Source organism: Rhipicephalus microplus, chromosome X, assembly GCF_043290135.1.
Source record: "Rhipicephalus microplus isolate Deutch F79 chromosome X, USDA_Rmic, whole genome shotgun sequence".
In the NCBI taxonomy this organism is placed as follows: domain Eukaryota; kingdom Metazoa; phylum Arthropoda; class Arachnida; order Ixodida; family Ixodidae; genus Rhipicephalus; species Rhipicephalus microplus.
In genome coordinates, this window is record NC_134710.1 from 433,781,927 (window position 1) to 433,796,271 (window position 14,345).

A 14,345-nucleotide genomic window follows, 5' to 3' on the forward strand; every position below is an offset into this window, starting at 1 on the left:
ATCGAACCGTGCCCACTGCGTTTCCTCGTTTTGTTTTTCCTCTTCTCGACATAGTCGACTATGTTAAAAGTGAAATGGGAGTTGACGCCGTCGCCGCAGTCGTGGCCGAGTGGTTAAGGCGATGGTCTTGAAAACCATTGGGTTCTTCCCGCGCAGGTTCGAACCCTGCCGACTGCGTTTCCTCGTTTTTTTTCTCTTCTCGACATAAACGACTATGTTCAGAGTGATATAGCAGATGACAACGGCGCCGCAGTCGTGGCTGAGTGGTTAAGGTGATTGTCTTGAAAACCTTTGGGTTTTTCCCGCGCAGGATCGAACCCCGCCGACTGCGTTTCCTGGTTTCGTTTTTCTCTTCTCGACAAAGTCGACAATGTTAAGAGTGAAAGAGGAGTTGACGCCATCAACGCAGTCGTGGCGGAGTGGTTAAGGCGATAGTCTTGAAAACTATTGGGTTCTTCCCGCGCATATTCCAAGCCTGTCGACTACGTTTCTTCGTTTCGTTTTTCTCTTCTCGACATAATCGACTATGTTAAGAGTGAAAGAGGAGTTGACGCCATCGCCGCAGTCGTGGCCGAGTGGTTAGGCCGATGGTCTTGAAAACCATTGGGTTCTTCCCGCGCAGGTTTGAATCCTGTCGACTGGGTTTCTCGTTCTGTTTTTCTATTCTCGACATAAACGGCTTTGTTCAGAGTGAAATAGCAGTCGATGCCCTAGCCGCAGTCGGGGCGGAGTTTGTGAAGCGATAGTCTTGAAAACCATTGGGTTCTTCCCGCTCAGGATCAAACCCTGCCGACTGCGTTTCCTCGTTTTTTTCCATTTCTCGACATAATCGACTTTGTCCAGAGTGAAATCGCAGGAGACGCCGTCGCTGTAGTCGTGACCGAGTGGTTAGGCGATGGTCTTGAAAACCGTTGGGTTTTCCTGCGCAGGTTCGTACCCTGTCGACTGCGTTACATTGTTTTTTTTCTCTTCTCGACTTAAACGGCTATTATAAGAGTGAAATAGGAGTTAACGCCGTCACCGTTGTCATGGCCGAGTGGTTAAGGCGATGGTCTTGAAAAGCATTGGGTTCTTTCCACGCAGGTTCGAACCCTGCCGACTCCGTTTTCTCGTTTTTTTCTCTTCTCGACTTAAACGACTATGTTCAGATTGATATAGCAGATGACACCGTCGCTGCAGTCGTGGCCGAGCGGTTAAGGTGATGGTCTTGAAAACCATTGGGTTCTTCCCGCGCAGGTTCGAACCCTGCGGACTGCGTTTTCTCGTTTTTTATCTCTCTTCTCGGCATAAACGACTATGTTCAGAGTGAAGTAGCAGATGATAACCTCGCCGCAGTCGGGGCGGAGTGGGTAAAGCGATGGTCTTGAAAAGCATTGGGTTCTTCCCGCTCAAGATCGAACCCTGCCGAATGCGTTCCCTTGTTTTTTTTCTCTTATCGACATAAACGGCTGTGTTCAGAGTGAAATAGCAGTCGATGCCCTCGCCGCAGTCGGGGCGGAGTGGGTAAAGCGATGGTCTTGAAAACCATTGGGTTCTTCCCGCGCAGGATCAAACCCTGCCGACTGCGTTTCCTCGTTTTTTTCATTTCTCGACATAATCGACTTTGTTCAGAGTGAAATCGCAGGAGACGCCGTCGCTGTAGTCGTGACCGAGTGAGTAAGACGATGGTCTTGAAAACCTTTGGGTTCTTCCCGCGCAGGATCGAACCCTGCCGACTGCGTTTCTTCGTTCCGTTTTTCTCATCTCGACATAGCCGACTAAGATAAGAGTGAAAGAGGAGTTGACGCCATCACCGCAGTCGTGGCCGAGTGGTTAAGGCGATAGTCTTGAAAACTATTGGGTTCATTCTACGCAGGTTCGAACCCTGCCGACTGCGTTTTCTCGTTTTGTTTTTCTCTTCTCGACATAAACGACTGTGTTCAGAGTAAAATAGCAGATGACAACGTCGCCGCAGTCGTGGCCGAGTGGTTAAGGTTATTGTCTCGAAAACCATTGGGTTCTTCTCGTGCCAGGATCGAACCCTGCCTACTGCGTTTCCTGGTTTCGTTTTTCTCTTCTCGATATCAATGGCTATGTTCAGAGTGAAATTGCAGATGACACCGTCGCAGCAGTCGTGGCCGAGTGGTTAAGACGATGGTCTTGAAAACCATTGCGTTCTTCCCGCGCAGGATCGAACCGTGCCCACTGCGTTTCCTCGTTTTGTTTTTCCTCTTCTCGACATAGTCGACTATGTTAAAAGTGAAATGGGAGTTGACGCCGTCGCCGCAGTCGTGGCTGAGTGGTTAAGGTGATTGTCTTGAAAACCTTTGGGTTCTTCCCGCGCAGGATCGAACCCCGCCGACTGCGTTTCCTGGTTTCGTTTTTTTCTTCTCGACAAAGTCGACAATGTTAAGAGTGAAAGAGGAGTTGACGCCATCAACGCAGTCGTGGCGGAGTGGTTAGGGCAATAGTCTTGAAAACTATTGGGTTCTTCCCGCGCATATTCCAAGCCTGTCGACTGCGTTTCTTCGTTTCGTTTTTCTCTTCTCGACATAATCGACTATGTTAAGAGTGAAAGAGGAGTTGACGCCATCGCCGCAGTCGTGGCCGAGTGGTTAAGACGATGGTCTTGAAAACCATTGGGTTCTTCCCGCGCAGGTTTGAATCCTGTCGACTGGGTTTCTCGTTCTGTTTTTCTATTCTCGACATAAACGGCTGTGTTCAGAGTGAAATAGCAGTCGATGTCCTAGCCGCAGTCGGGGCGGAGTTTGTGAAGCGATAGTCTTGAAAACCTTTGGGTTCTTCCCGCGCAGGGTCGAACCCCGCTGATTGCGTTTCCTGGTTTCGTTTTTCTCTTCTCGACATAGTCGACAATGTTAAGAGTGAAAAAGGAGTTGACGCCATCACCGCAGTCGTGGCGGAGTGGTTAAGGCGATAGTCTTCAAAACAATTGGGTTCTTCCCGCGCAGGTTTGAATCCTGTCGACTTGGTTTCTCTTTCTGTTTTTCTATTCTCGACATAATCGACTATGTTAAGAGTGAAAGAGGAGTTGACGCCATCGCTGCAGTCGTGGCGGAGTGGTTAAGCTGATGGTCTTGAAAACCGTGGGTTCTTCCCGCGCAGGTTTGAATCCTGTCGACTGGGTTTCTCGTTCTGTTTTTCTATTCTCGACATAAACGGCTATGTTCAGAGTGAATTAGGAGATGATGCCCTCACCGCAGTCGGGGCGGAGTGGGTAAAGCGATGGACTTGAAAACCATTGGGTTCTTCCCGCTAAGGATCGAACCCTGCCGACTGCGTTTCCTCGTTTTGTTTTATCTTCTCAGTATAAACGGCTATGTTCACAGTGAAACAGCAGATGACACCGTCGCTGCAGTCGTGGCCGAGCGGTTAAGGTGATGGTCTTGAAAACCATTGGGTTCTTCCCGCGCAGGTTCGAACCCTGCGGACTGCGTTTTCTCGTTTTTTATCTCTCTTCTCGGCATAAACGACTATGTTCAGAGTGAAGTAGCAGATGATAACCTCGCAGCAGTCGTGGCCGAGCGGTTAAGACGATGGTCTGAAAACCATTCCGTTCTTCCCGCGCAGGATCGAACCGTGCCCACTGCGTTTCCTCGTTTTGTTTTTCCTCTTCTCGACATAGTCGACTATGTTAAAAGTGAAATGGGAGTTGACGCCGTCGCCGCAGTCGTGGCTGAGTGGTTAAGGTGATGGTCTTGAAAACCATTGGGTTCTTCCCGCGCAGGTTCGAACCCTGCCGACTGCGTTTCCTCGTTTTTTTCTCTTCTCGACATAAACGACTATGTTCAGAGTGATATAGCAGATGACAACGGCGCCGCAGTCGTGGCTGAGTGGTTAAGGTGATTGTCTTGAAAACCTTTGGGTTTTTCCCGCGCAGGATCGAACCCCGCCGACTGCGTTTCCTGGTTTCGTTTTTCTCTTCTCGACAAAGTCGACAATGTTAAGAGTGAAAGAGGAGTTGACGCCATCAACGCAGTCGTGGCGGAGTGGTTAAGGCGATTGTCTTGAAAACTATTGGGTTCTTCCCGCGCATATTCCAAGCCTGTCGACTACGTTTCTTCGTTTCGTTTTTCTCTTCTCGACATAATCGACTATGTTAAGAGTGAAAGAGGAGTTGACGCCATCGCCGCAGTCGTGGCCGAGTGGTTAGGCCGATGGTCTTGAAAACCATTGGGTTCTTCCCGCGCAGGTTTGAATCCTGTCGACTGGGTTTCTCGTTCTGTTTTTCTATTCTCGACATAAACGGCTTTGTTCAGAGTGAAATAGCAGTCGATGCCCTAGCCGCAGTCGGGGCGGAGTTTGTGAAGCGATAGTCTTGAAAACCATTGGGTTCTTCCCGCTCAGGATCAAACCCTGCCGACTGCGTTTCCTCGTTTTTTTCCATTTCTCGACATAATCGACTTTGTCCAGAGTGAAATCGCAGGAGACGCCGTCGCTGTAGTCGTGACCGAGTGGTTAGGCGATGGTCTTGAAAACCGTTGGGTTTTCCTGCGCAGGTTCGTACCCTGTCGACTGCGTTACATTGTTTTTTTTCTCTTCTCGACTTAAACGGCTATTATAAGAGTGAAATAGGAGTTAACGCCGTCACCGTTGTCATGGCCGAGTGGTTAAGGCTACGGTCTTGAAAACCATTTGATTCTTCCCGCGCATGTTTGAACCCTGCTGACTGCGTTTTCTCGTTTTGTTTTTCTCTTCTCGACATAGTCGGCTTTGTTAAAAGTGAAATAGGAGTTGACGCCGTCGCCGCCATCGTGGCCGAGTGGTTAAGGCGATGGTCTTGAAAACCACAGGGTTCTTCCTGTGTAAGTTCAAACCCTGCCGACTGCGTTTCCTCGTTTTTTTTCTCTCTTCTCGACATAAACGACTATGTTCAGAGTGAAATACCAGATGAAGCCGCGGTCGCCATCGATGCGGAGTGGTTAAGGCGATGGTCTTGAAAACCTGTGGGTTCTTCCCGCTCAGGATCGAACTCTGCCGACTGCATTTCCTCGTTTTTTTTTTTACTTCTCGACATAAACAACTTTGTTCAGAGTGAAATCGCAGGTGACGCCGTCGCCGCAGTCGTGACCGAGTGGTTGACGCGAAGGTCTTGAAAAGCATTGGGTTCTTTCCACGCAGGTTCGAACCCTGCCGACTGCGTTTTCTCGTTTTTTTTTCTCTTCTCGACATAAAACAGCTACGTTAGGAGTGAAATGGGAGTTGTCACCGTCGCCGTTGTCTTGGCCATGTGGTTAATGCGATGGTCTTGAAAACCATTGGGTTCTTCCCGCGCAGGATTGAACCGTGCCCACTGCGTTTCCTCGTTTTGTTTTTCCTCTTCTCGACATAGTCGACTATGTTAAAAGTGAAATAGGAGTTGACATTGTCGCCGCTGTCGTGGCCGAGTGGTTAAGGCGATGGTCTTGAATACCATTGGGTTCTTCCCGCGCAGGTTTTAACCCTGCCGTATGCGTTTTCTCGTTTTGTTTTTCTGTTCTCGGCATAAACGACTATGTTCAGAGTAAAATAGCAGATAATAACGTCGCCGCAGTTGTGGCCGAGTGGTTATGGTGATTGTCTTGAAAACCATTGCGTTCTTCCCGCGCAGGATCGAACCCTGCCTACTGCGTTTCCTGGTTTTGTTTTTCTCTTCTCGATATAAATGGCTAGGTTCATAGTGAAATTGCAGATGACACCTGTCTCAGCAGTCGTGGACGAGTGGTTAGGGCGATAGTCTTGAAAACCATTGAGTTCTTCCCGTGCAGGATCGAACCGTGCCCACTGCGTTTCCTCGTTTTGTTTTTCCTCTTATCGACATAGTCGACTATGTTAAAAGTGAAATAGGAGTTGACGCCGTCGCCGCAGTCGTGGCCGAGTGGTTAAGGCGATAGTCTTGAAAACCATTGGGTTCTTCCCACGCAGGTTTGAACCCTGCCGACTGCGTTTCCTCGTTTTTTTTCTCTTCTCGACATAAACGACTATGTTTAGAGTAAAATAGCAGATGACAACGTCGCCGCAGTCGTGGCCGAGTGGTTAAGGTGGTTGTCTTGAAAACCATTGGGTTCTTCCCGCGCCAGGATCGAACCCCGCCTACTGCGTCTCCTGGTTTCTTTTTTCTCTTCTCGATATCAATGGCTATGTTCAGAGTGAAATTGCAGATGACACCGTCGCAGCAGTCGTGGCCGAGTGGTTAAGACGATGGTCTTGAAAACCATTGGGTTCTTGTCGCGCATGATCGAACCGTGCCCACTGCGTTTCCTCGTTTTGGTTTTCCTCTTCTCGTCATAGTCGACTATGTTAAAAGTGAAATAGGAGTTGACGCCGTCACCGCAGTCGTGGCCGAGTGGGTAAGGCGATGGTCTTGAAAAGCATTGGGTTCTTTCCACGCAGGTTCGAACCCTGCCGACTCCGTTTTCTCGTTTTTTTTCTCTTCTCGACATAAACGACTATGTTCAGAGTGATATAGCAGATGACAAAGGCGCCGCAGTCGTGGCTGAGTGGTTAAGGTGATTGTCTTGAAAACCTTTGGGTTCTTCCCGCGCAGGGTCGAACCCCGCCGACTGCGTTTTCTGGTTTCGTTTTTCTCTTCTCGACATAGTCGACAATGTTAAGAGTGAAAGAGGAGTTGACGCCATCACCGCAGTCGTGGCGGAGTGGTTAAGGCGATAGTCTTCAAAACAATTGGGTTCTTCCCGCGCATGTTCGAAGCCTGTCGACTGCGTTTCTTCGTTTCGTTTTTCTCTTCTCGACATAATCGACTATGTTAAGAGTGAAAGAGGAGTTGACGCCATCGCCGCAGTCGTGGCGGAGTGGTTAAGCTGATGGTCTTGAAAACCATTGGGTTCTTCCCGCGCAGGTTTGAATCCTGTCGACTGGGTTTCTCATTCTGTTTTTCTATTCTCGACATAAACGGCTATGTTCAGAGTGAATTAGGAGATGATGCCCTCACCGCAGTCGGGGCGGAGTGGGTAAAGCGATGGACTTGAAAACCATTGGGTTCTTCCCGCTAGGGATCGAACCCTGCCGACTGCGTTTCCTCGTTTTGTTTTATCTTCTCGGTATAAACGGCTATGTTCACAGTGAAATAGCAGATGACACCGTCGCTGCAGTCGTGGCCGAGCGGTTAAGGTGATGGTCTTGAAAACAATTGGGTTCTTCCCGCGCAGGTTCGAACCCTGCGGACTGCGTTTTCTCGTTTTTTATCTCTCTTCTCGGCATAAACGACTATGTTCAGAGTGAAGTAGCAGATGATAACCTCGCCGCAGTCGGGGCGGAGTGGGTAAAGCGATGGTCTTGAAAAGCATTGGGTTCTTCCCGCTCAAGATCGAACCCTGCCGAATGCGTTCCCTTGTTTTTTTCTCTTATCGACATAAACGGCTGTGTTCAGAGTGAAATAGCAGTCGATGCCCTCGGCGCAGTCGGGGCGGAGTGGGTAAAGCGATGGTCTTGAAAACCATTGGGTTCTTCCCGCGCAGGATCAAACCCTGCCGACTGCGTTTCCTCGTTTTTTTCATTTCTCGACATAATCGACTTTGTTCAGAGTGAAATCGCAGGAGACGCCGTCGCTGTAGTCGTGACCGAGTGAGTAAGACGATGGTCTTGAAAACCTTTGGGTTCTTCCCGCGCAGGATCGAACCCTGCCGACTGCGTTTCTTCGTTCCGTTTTTCTCATCTCGAGATAGCCGACTAAGATAAGAGTGAAAGAGGAGTTGACGCCATCACCGCAGTCGTGGCCGAGTGGTTAAGGCGATAGTCTTGAAAGCTATTGGGTTCATTCTACGCAGGTTCGAACCCTGCCGACTGCGTTTTCTCGTTTTGTTTTTCTCTTCTCGACATAAACGACTGTGTTCAGAGTAAAATAGCAGATGACAACGTCGCCGCAGTCGTGGCCGAGTGGTTAAGGTGATTGTCTTGAAAACCATTGGGTTCTTCTCGCGCCAGGATCGAACCCTGCCTACTGCGTTTCCTGGTTTCGTTTTTCTCTTCTCGATATCAATGGCTATGTTCAGAGTGAAATTGCAGATGACACCGTCGCAGCAGTCGTGGCCGAGTGGTTAAGACGATGGTCTTGAAAACCATTGCGTTCTTCCCGCGCAGGATCGAACCGTGCCCACTGCGTTTCCTCGTTTTGTTTTTCCTCTTCTCGACATAGTCGACTATGTTAAAAGTGAAATGGGAGTTGACGCCGTCGCCGCAGTCGTGGCCGAGTGGTTAAGGCGATGGTCTTGAAAACCATTGGGTTCTTCCCGCGCAGGTTCGAACCCTGCCGACTGCGTTTCCTCGTTTTTTTTCTCTTGTCGACATAAACGACTGTGTTCAGAGTGATATAGCAGATGACAACGGCGCCGCAGTCGTGGCTGAGTGGTTAAGGTGATTGTCTTGAAAACCTTTGGGTTCTTCCCGCGCAGGATCGAACCCCGCCGACTGCGTTTCCTGGTTTCGTTTTTTTCTTCTCGACAAAGTCGACAATGTTAAGAGTGAAAGAGGAGTTGACGCCATCAACGCAGTCGTGGCGGAGTGGTTAAGGCAATAGTCTTGAAAACTATTGGGTTCTTCCCGCGCATATTCCAAGCCTGTCGACTGCGTTTCTTCGTTTCGTTTTTCTCTTCTCGACATAATCGACTATGTTAAGAGTGAAAGAGGAGTTGACGCCATCGCCGCAGTCGTGGCCGAGTGGTTAAGCCGATGGTCTTGAAAACCATTGGGTTCTTCCCGCGCAGGTTTGAATCCTGTCGACTGGGTTTCTCGTTCTGTTTTTCTATTCTCGACATAAACGGCTATGTTCAGAGTGAAATAGCAGTCGATGCCCTAGCCGCAGTCGGGGCGGAGTTTGTGAAGCGATAGTCTTGAAAACCTTTGGGTTCTTCCCGCGCAGGGTCGAACCCCGCTGATTGCGTTTCCTGGTTTCGTTTTTCTCTTCTCGACATAGTCGACAATGTTAGGAGTGAAAAAGGAGTTGACGCCATCACCGCAGTCGTGGCGGAGTGGTTAAGGCGATAGTCTTCAAAACAATTGGGTTCTTCCCGCGCATGTTCGAAGCCTGTCGACTGCGTTTCTTCGTTTCGTTTTTCTCTTCTCGACATAATCGACTATGTTAAGAGTGAAAGAGGAGTTGACGCCATCGCCGCAGTCGTGGCCGAGTGGTTAAGCCGATGGTCTTGAAAACCATTGGGTTCTTCCCGCGCAGGTTTGAATCCTGTCGACTTGGTTTCTCTTTCTGTTTTTCTATTCTAGACATAATCGACTATGTTAAGAGTGAAAGAGGAGTTGACGCCATCGCTGCAGTCGTGGCGGAGTGGTTAAGCTGATGGTCTTGAAAACCATGGGTTCTTCCCGCGCAGGTTTGAATCCTGTCGACTGGGTTTCTCGTTCTGTTTTTCTATTCTCGACATAAACGGCTATGTTCAGAGTGAATTAGGAGATGATGCCCTCACCGCAGTCGGGGCGGAGTGGGTAAAGCGATGGACTTGAAAACCATTGGGTTCTTCCCGCTAAGGATCGAACCCTGCCGACTGCGTTTCCTCGTTTTGTTTTATCTTCTTGGTATAAACGGCTATGTTCACAGTGAAATAGCAGATGACACCGTCGCTGCAGTCGTGGCCGAGCGGTTAAGGTGATGGTCTTGAAAACCATTGGGTTCTTCCCGCGCAGGTTCGAACCCTGCGGACTGCGTTTTCTCGTTTTTTATCTCTCTTCTCGGCATAAACGACTATGTTCAGAGTGAAGTAGCAGATGATAACCTCGCAGCAGTCGTGGCCGAGCGGTTAAGACGATGGTCTGAAAACCATTCCGTTCTTCCCGCGCAGGATCGAACCGTGCCCACTGCGTTTCCTCGTTTTGTTTTTCCTCTTCTCGACATAGTCGACTATGTTAAAAGTGAAATGGGAGTTGACGCCGTCGCCGCAGTCGTGGCTGAGTGGTTAAGGCGATAGTCTTGAAAACCATTGGGTTCTTTCCGCGCAGGTTCGAACCCTGCCGACTGCGTTTCCTCGTTTTTTTCTCTTCTCGACATAAACGACTATGTTCAGAGTGATATAGCAGATGACAACGGCGCCGCAGTCGTGGCTGAGTGGTTAAGGTGATTGTCTTGAAAACCTTTGGGTTTTTCCCGCGCAGGATCGAACCCCGCCGACTGCGTTTCCTGGTTTCGTTTTTCTCTTCTCGACAAAGTCGACAATGTTAAGAGTGAAAGAGGAGTTGACGCCATCAACGCAGTCGTGGCGGAGTGGTTAAGGCGATAGTCTTGAAAACTATTGGGTTCTTCCCGCGCATATTCCAAGCCTGTCGACTACGTTTCTTCGTTTCGTTTTTCTCTTCTCGACATAATCGACTATGTTAAGAGTGAAAGAGGAGTTGACGCCATCGCCGCAGTCGTGGCCGAGTGGTTAGGCCGATGGTCTTGAAAACCATTGGGTTCTTCCCGCGCAGGTTTGAATCCTGTCGACTGGGTTTCTCGTTCTGTTTTTCTATTCTCGACATAAACGGCTTTGTTCAGAGTGAAATAGCAGTCGATGCCCTAGCCGCAGTCGGGGCGGAGTTTGTGAAGCGATAGTCTTGAAAACCATTGGGTTCTTCCCGCTCAGGATCAAACCCTGCCGACTGCGTTTCCTCGTTTTTTTCCATTTCTCGACATAATCGACTTTGTCCTGAGTGAAATCGCAGGAGACGCCGTCGCTGTAGTCGTGACCGAGTGGTTAGGCGATGGTCTTGAAAACCGTTGGGTTTTCCTGCGCAGGTTCGTACCCTGTCGACTGCTTTACATCGTTTTTTTTCTCTTCTCAACTTAAACGGCTATTATAAGAGTGAAATAGGAGTTAACGCCGTCACCGTTGTCATGACCGAGTGGTTAAGGCGATGGTCTTGAAAACCATTGGATTCTTCCCGCGCATGTTTGAACCCTGCTGACTGCGTTTTCTCGTTTTGTTTTTCTCTTCTCGACATAGTCGGCTTTGTTAAAAGTGAAATAGGATTTGACGCCGTTGCCGCAGTCGTGGCCGAGTGGTTAAGGCGATGGTCTTGAAAACCACAGGGTTCTTCCTGTGTAAGTTCAAACCCTGCCGACTGCGTTTCCTCGTTTTTTTCTCTCTTCTCAACATAAACGACTATGTTCAGAGTGAAATACAAGATGAAGCCACGGTCGCCATCGATGCGGATTGGTTAAGGCGATGGTCTTGAAATCCTGTGGGTTCTTCCCGCTCAGGATCGAACTCTGCCGACTGCATGTCCTCGTTTTTTTTACTTCTCGACATAAACAACTTTGTTCAGAGTGAAATCGCAGGAGACGCCGTCGCCGCAGTCGTGACCGAGTGGTTAACGCGAAGGTCTTGAAAACCATTGGGTTCTTTCCACGCAGGTTCGAACCCTGCCGACTGCGTTTTCTCGTTTTTTTTCTCTTCTCGACATAAAACAGCTACGTTAGGAGTGAAATGGGAGTTGTCGCCGTCGCCGTTGTCTTGGCCATGTGGTTAAGGCGATGGTCTTGAAAACCATTGGGTTCTTCCCGTGCAGGATCGAACCGTGCCCACTGCGTTTCCTCGTTTTGTTTTTCCTCTTCTCGACATAGTCGACTATGTTAAAAGTGAAATAGGAGTTGATGCCGTCGCCGCAGTCGTGGCCGACTGGTTAAGGCGATGGTCTTGAAAACCATTGGGTTCTTCTCGCGCAGGTTCGAACCCTGCCGACTGCGTTTCCTTGTTTTTTTCTCTTCTCGACATAAACGACTATGTTCAGAGTGATATAGCAGATGACAAAGGCGCCGCAGTCGTCGCTGAGTGGTTAAGGTGATTGCCTTGAAAACCTTTGGGTTCTTCCCGCGCAGGGTCGAACCCCCCCGACTGCGTTTCCTGGTTTCGTTTTTCTCTTCTCGACATAGTCGACAATGTTAAGAGTGAAAGAGGAGTTAACGCCATCACCGCAGTCGTGGCGGAGTGGTTAAGGCAATAGCCTTGAAAGCTATTGGGTTCTTCCCGCGCATGTTCGAAGCCTGTCGACTGCGTTTCTTCGTTTCGTTTTTCTCTTCTCGACATAATAGACTATGTTAAGAGTGAAAGAGGAGTTGACGCCATCGCCGCAGTCGTGGCCGAGTGGTTAAGCCGATGGTCTTAAAAACCATTGGGTTCTTCCCGCGCAGGTTTGAATCCTGTCGACTGGGTTTCTCGTTCTGTTTTTCTTTTCTGGACATAATCGACTATGTTAAGAGTGAAAGAGGAGTTGACGCCATCGCCGCAGTCGTGGCCGAGTGGTTAAGCTGATGGTCTTGAAAACCATTGGGTTCTTCCCGCGCAGGTTTGAATCCTGTCGACTGGGTTTCTCATTCTGTTTTTCTATTCTTGACATAAACGGCTATGTTCAGAGTGAATTTGGAGATGATGACCTCGCCGCAGTCGGGGCGGAGTGGGTAAAGCGATGGTCTTGAAAACTATTGGGTTCTTCCCGCTAAGGATCGAACCCTGCCGACTGCGTTTCCTTGTTTTGTTTTATCTTCTCGGTATAAACGGCTATGTTCACAGTGAAATAGCAGATGACACCGTCGCTGCAGTCGTTGCCGAGCGGTTAAGGTGATGGTCTTGAAAACCATTGGGTTCTTCCCGCACAGGTTCGAACCCTGCGGACTGCGTTTTCTCGTTTTGTATCTCTCTTCTCGGCATAAACGACTATGTTCAGAGTGAAGTAGCAGATGATAACCTCGCCGCAGTCGGGGCGGAGTGGGTAAAGCGATGGTCTTGAAAACCACCCTATTGACGTTCCGCATATACGGATCCGTACATACGCAATTATTGGACTACAGAAAGCCGCATTCACGGAAAGATGCGAACATCCGCAGCTTACGGAAAGCGCCATATCATGCGAAAAGATGCGGACATCCGCCGCTTACGGAAAGCGTCATATCGTCGGAGAGATGCGGACATCCGCAGCTTACGGAAAGTGCCATATCATGGTAAATTACCTGATAAGCAGCTTACGGAAATCAGCATAATGCAGAAACCATGCATCTATCTGCTGCATCTTGCAAAGATCAAATGGACATCCTAGATCTCGAGTAAAAGCAATTGGCCATTCACGTTGTTTGCAAAAGCAAGTACTGTGTAGAAATATATATGAATATTTCATTCTTAATATGTTGCATGAAGGTGAAATATGTTTGCTATCTGAAACAGCCTTAATGAGTAAACAAAGGCTTGAAAGAAACATGTGTTAAGAAGCTACTTAAAGAGGGATTGAATCATCGGCATATTTCTAACTTTCGTGATGCGGAAGCAAAATTACCTTTCAAATAAAATACTATAAAAAGCTACTAAAGTAACACGCTAGCGATCATAAATGGTGGTTACATTGCTACACATTAATGCAGTGTTCTATGCAAGACCTAAAGAACTTTTAAAGTTATTATTATCAATAGAGAAGCATTATTATACACACCAGCCCTGCTACAATCAATATATTTTTTATTTGTGTGTATGCTCCAGCTGTGAATGGTGACATTGCAGTGTTGATGGTACACAAATGAGGTGACTACACCGTAATATCACAAGCTCCACCTAAGCCACAGGATGGTGGCACAAAACACAATGTAACAGCAATTTTAGAACGAAATGTTTAAACATAAATAATAATCATAGCACTGTGAAAGTGTGGCTCTGTGTTTTTCTCATGAACGCCTTGTGGAGATCGGCGAAATGCTGCTTGAGGCTCCGGCACCACTGTAAATTTGGAAGGTCACTGCCATAGAACTTATGTGTCCTTCATAGGCACCTGGAAATGAAAATAATTGGCACAAATAATGTCAGAGACACGTGTTAGCACATTAGTTCGCATGCACAAGAAATATAACACACAGAATCAAACTGAAAATGTAAGGCACACAATCCTTCATGTTATGCATATGTGAATAATAGAAGGAATGAGTGTATAAATTAGTTCTGCCACATCAAAGAAAACAGCATGCTTATCACAGTGAAAATAACTAGGTTGTCACGATTTTCAATGGTAGAGATAATCGATTAATATGTCCGTATGAAATTATGATTTAAATGCTTCTGCACAGTAAAACTTTAGAAACTGCAAGTGAAAGCTCTCAATGTACATTTAATAGTGTGTGCATGTACATCTGCTGCCTTTATACTATACAGTTTGGGCACAAAATTGGCATCTTGAACAATTTTGAGAGTTAAACCTATGCAACTTAAGAAGGTTAAAATCACCATGAAAGCAAGCAGGACAAGGCAGGTGCCATTAAAAATCTGTGCAAGCCAGATAACTATAACCGAACTGCACACATATAGGGGAGCAAGAGTACCAAAAATTCGGCTGCTGACCCGCAGGTCGCGGTATCAAATCTCGGCTCCATTTCCGATTGAGGCAGAAAT

At 48.1% G+C, this 14,345-nt stretch overlaps 18 non-coding genes across 18 annotated transcripts; all 18 read left to right on the plus strand.

Annotated features, from left to right (window-relative positions):
• Positions 1-95: 95 nt before the first annotated feature.
• On the plus strand, positions 96-177 carry TRNAS-UGA (transfer RNA serine (anticodon UGA)). The gene has a single exon. It is a non-coding gene; the product is annotated as a tRNA-Ser (tRNA).
• A 998-nt stretch (positions 178-1,175) lies between these two features.
• Positions 1,176-1,257, plus strand: TRNAS-UGA (transfer RNA serine (anticodon UGA)). Its single transcript has one exon. It is a non-coding gene; the product is annotated as a tRNA-Ser (tRNA).
• A 537-nt stretch (positions 1,258-1,794) lies between these two features.
• Positions 1,795-1,876, plus strand: TRNAS-UGA (transfer RNA serine (anticodon UGA)). Its single transcript has one exon. It is a non-coding gene; the product is annotated as a tRNA-Ser (tRNA).
• Positions 1,877-2,576: 700 nt separating this feature from the next.
• Positions 2,577-2,658, plus strand: TRNAS-UGA (transfer RNA serine (anticodon UGA)). Its single transcript has one exon. It is a non-coding gene; the product is annotated as a tRNA-Ser (tRNA).
• Positions 2,659-3,351: 693 nt separating this feature from the next.
• On the plus strand, positions 3,352-3,433 carry TRNAS-UGA (transfer RNA serine (anticodon UGA)). Its single transcript has one exon. It is a non-coding gene; the product is annotated as a tRNA-Ser (tRNA).
• Positions 3,434-3,663: 230 nt separating this feature from the next.
• TRNAS-UGA (transfer RNA serine (anticodon UGA)) lies at positions 3,664-3,745 on the plus strand. Its single transcript has one exon. It is a non-coding gene; the product is annotated as a tRNA-Ser (tRNA).
• Positions 3,746-5,840: 2,095 nt separating this feature from the next.
• Positions 5,841-5,922, plus strand: TRNAS-UGA (transfer RNA serine (anticodon UGA)). The gene has a single exon. It is a non-coding gene; the product is annotated as a tRNA-Ser (tRNA).
• A 1,162-nt stretch (positions 5,923-7,084) lies between these two features.
• TRNAS-UGA (transfer RNA serine (anticodon UGA)) lies at positions 7,085-7,166 on the plus strand. The gene has a single exon. It is a non-coding gene; the product is annotated as a tRNA-Ser (tRNA).
• Positions 7,167-7,702: 536 nt separating this feature from the next.
• Positions 7,703-7,784, plus strand: TRNAS-UGA (transfer RNA serine (anticodon UGA)). The gene has a single exon. It is a non-coding gene; the product is annotated as a tRNA-Ser (tRNA).
• Positions 7,785-8,172: 388 nt separating this feature from the next.
• Positions 8,173-8,254, plus strand: TRNAS-UGA (transfer RNA serine (anticodon UGA)). Its single transcript has one exon. It is a non-coding gene; the product is annotated as a tRNA-Ser (tRNA).
• Positions 8,255-8,638: 384 nt separating this feature from the next.
• TRNAS-UGA (transfer RNA serine (anticodon UGA)) lies at positions 8,639-8,720 on the plus strand. Its single transcript has one exon. It is a non-coding gene; the product is annotated as a tRNA-Ser (tRNA).
• An 849-nt stretch (positions 8,721-9,569) lies between these two features.
• TRNAS-UGA (transfer RNA serine (anticodon UGA)) lies at positions 9,570-9,651 on the plus strand. The gene has a single exon. It is a non-coding gene; the product is annotated as a tRNA-Ser (tRNA).
• A 230-nt stretch (positions 9,652-9,881) lies between these two features.
• TRNAS-UGA (transfer RNA serine (anticodon UGA)) lies at positions 9,882-9,963 on the plus strand. Its single transcript has one exon. It is a non-coding gene; the product is annotated as a tRNA-Ser (tRNA).
• A 1,000-nt stretch (positions 9,964-10,963) lies between these two features.
• Positions 10,964-11,045, plus strand: TRNAS-UGA (transfer RNA serine (anticodon UGA)). Its single transcript has one exon. It is a non-coding gene; the product is annotated as a tRNA-Ser (tRNA).
• A 538-nt stretch (positions 11,046-11,583) lies between these two features.
• On the plus strand, positions 11,584-11,665 carry TRNAS-UGA (transfer RNA serine (anticodon UGA)). Its single transcript has one exon. It is a non-coding gene; the product is annotated as a tRNA-Ser (tRNA).
• A 227-nt stretch (positions 11,666-11,892) lies between these two features.
• On the plus strand, positions 11,893-11,974 carry TRNAS-UGA (transfer RNA serine (anticodon UGA)). Its single transcript has one exon. It is a non-coding gene; the product is annotated as a tRNA-Ser (tRNA).
• Positions 11,975-12,048: 74 nt separating this feature from the next.
• On the plus strand, positions 12,049-12,130 carry TRNAL-UAA (transfer RNA leucine (anticodon UAA)). Its single transcript has one exon. It is a non-coding gene; the product is annotated as a tRNA-Leu (tRNA).
• Positions 12,131-12,513: 383 nt separating this feature from the next.
• Positions 12,514-12,595, plus strand: TRNAS-UGA (transfer RNA serine (anticodon UGA)). Its single transcript has one exon. It is a non-coding gene; the product is annotated as a tRNA-Ser (tRNA).
• Positions 12,596-14,345: the final 1,750 nt, after the last annotated feature.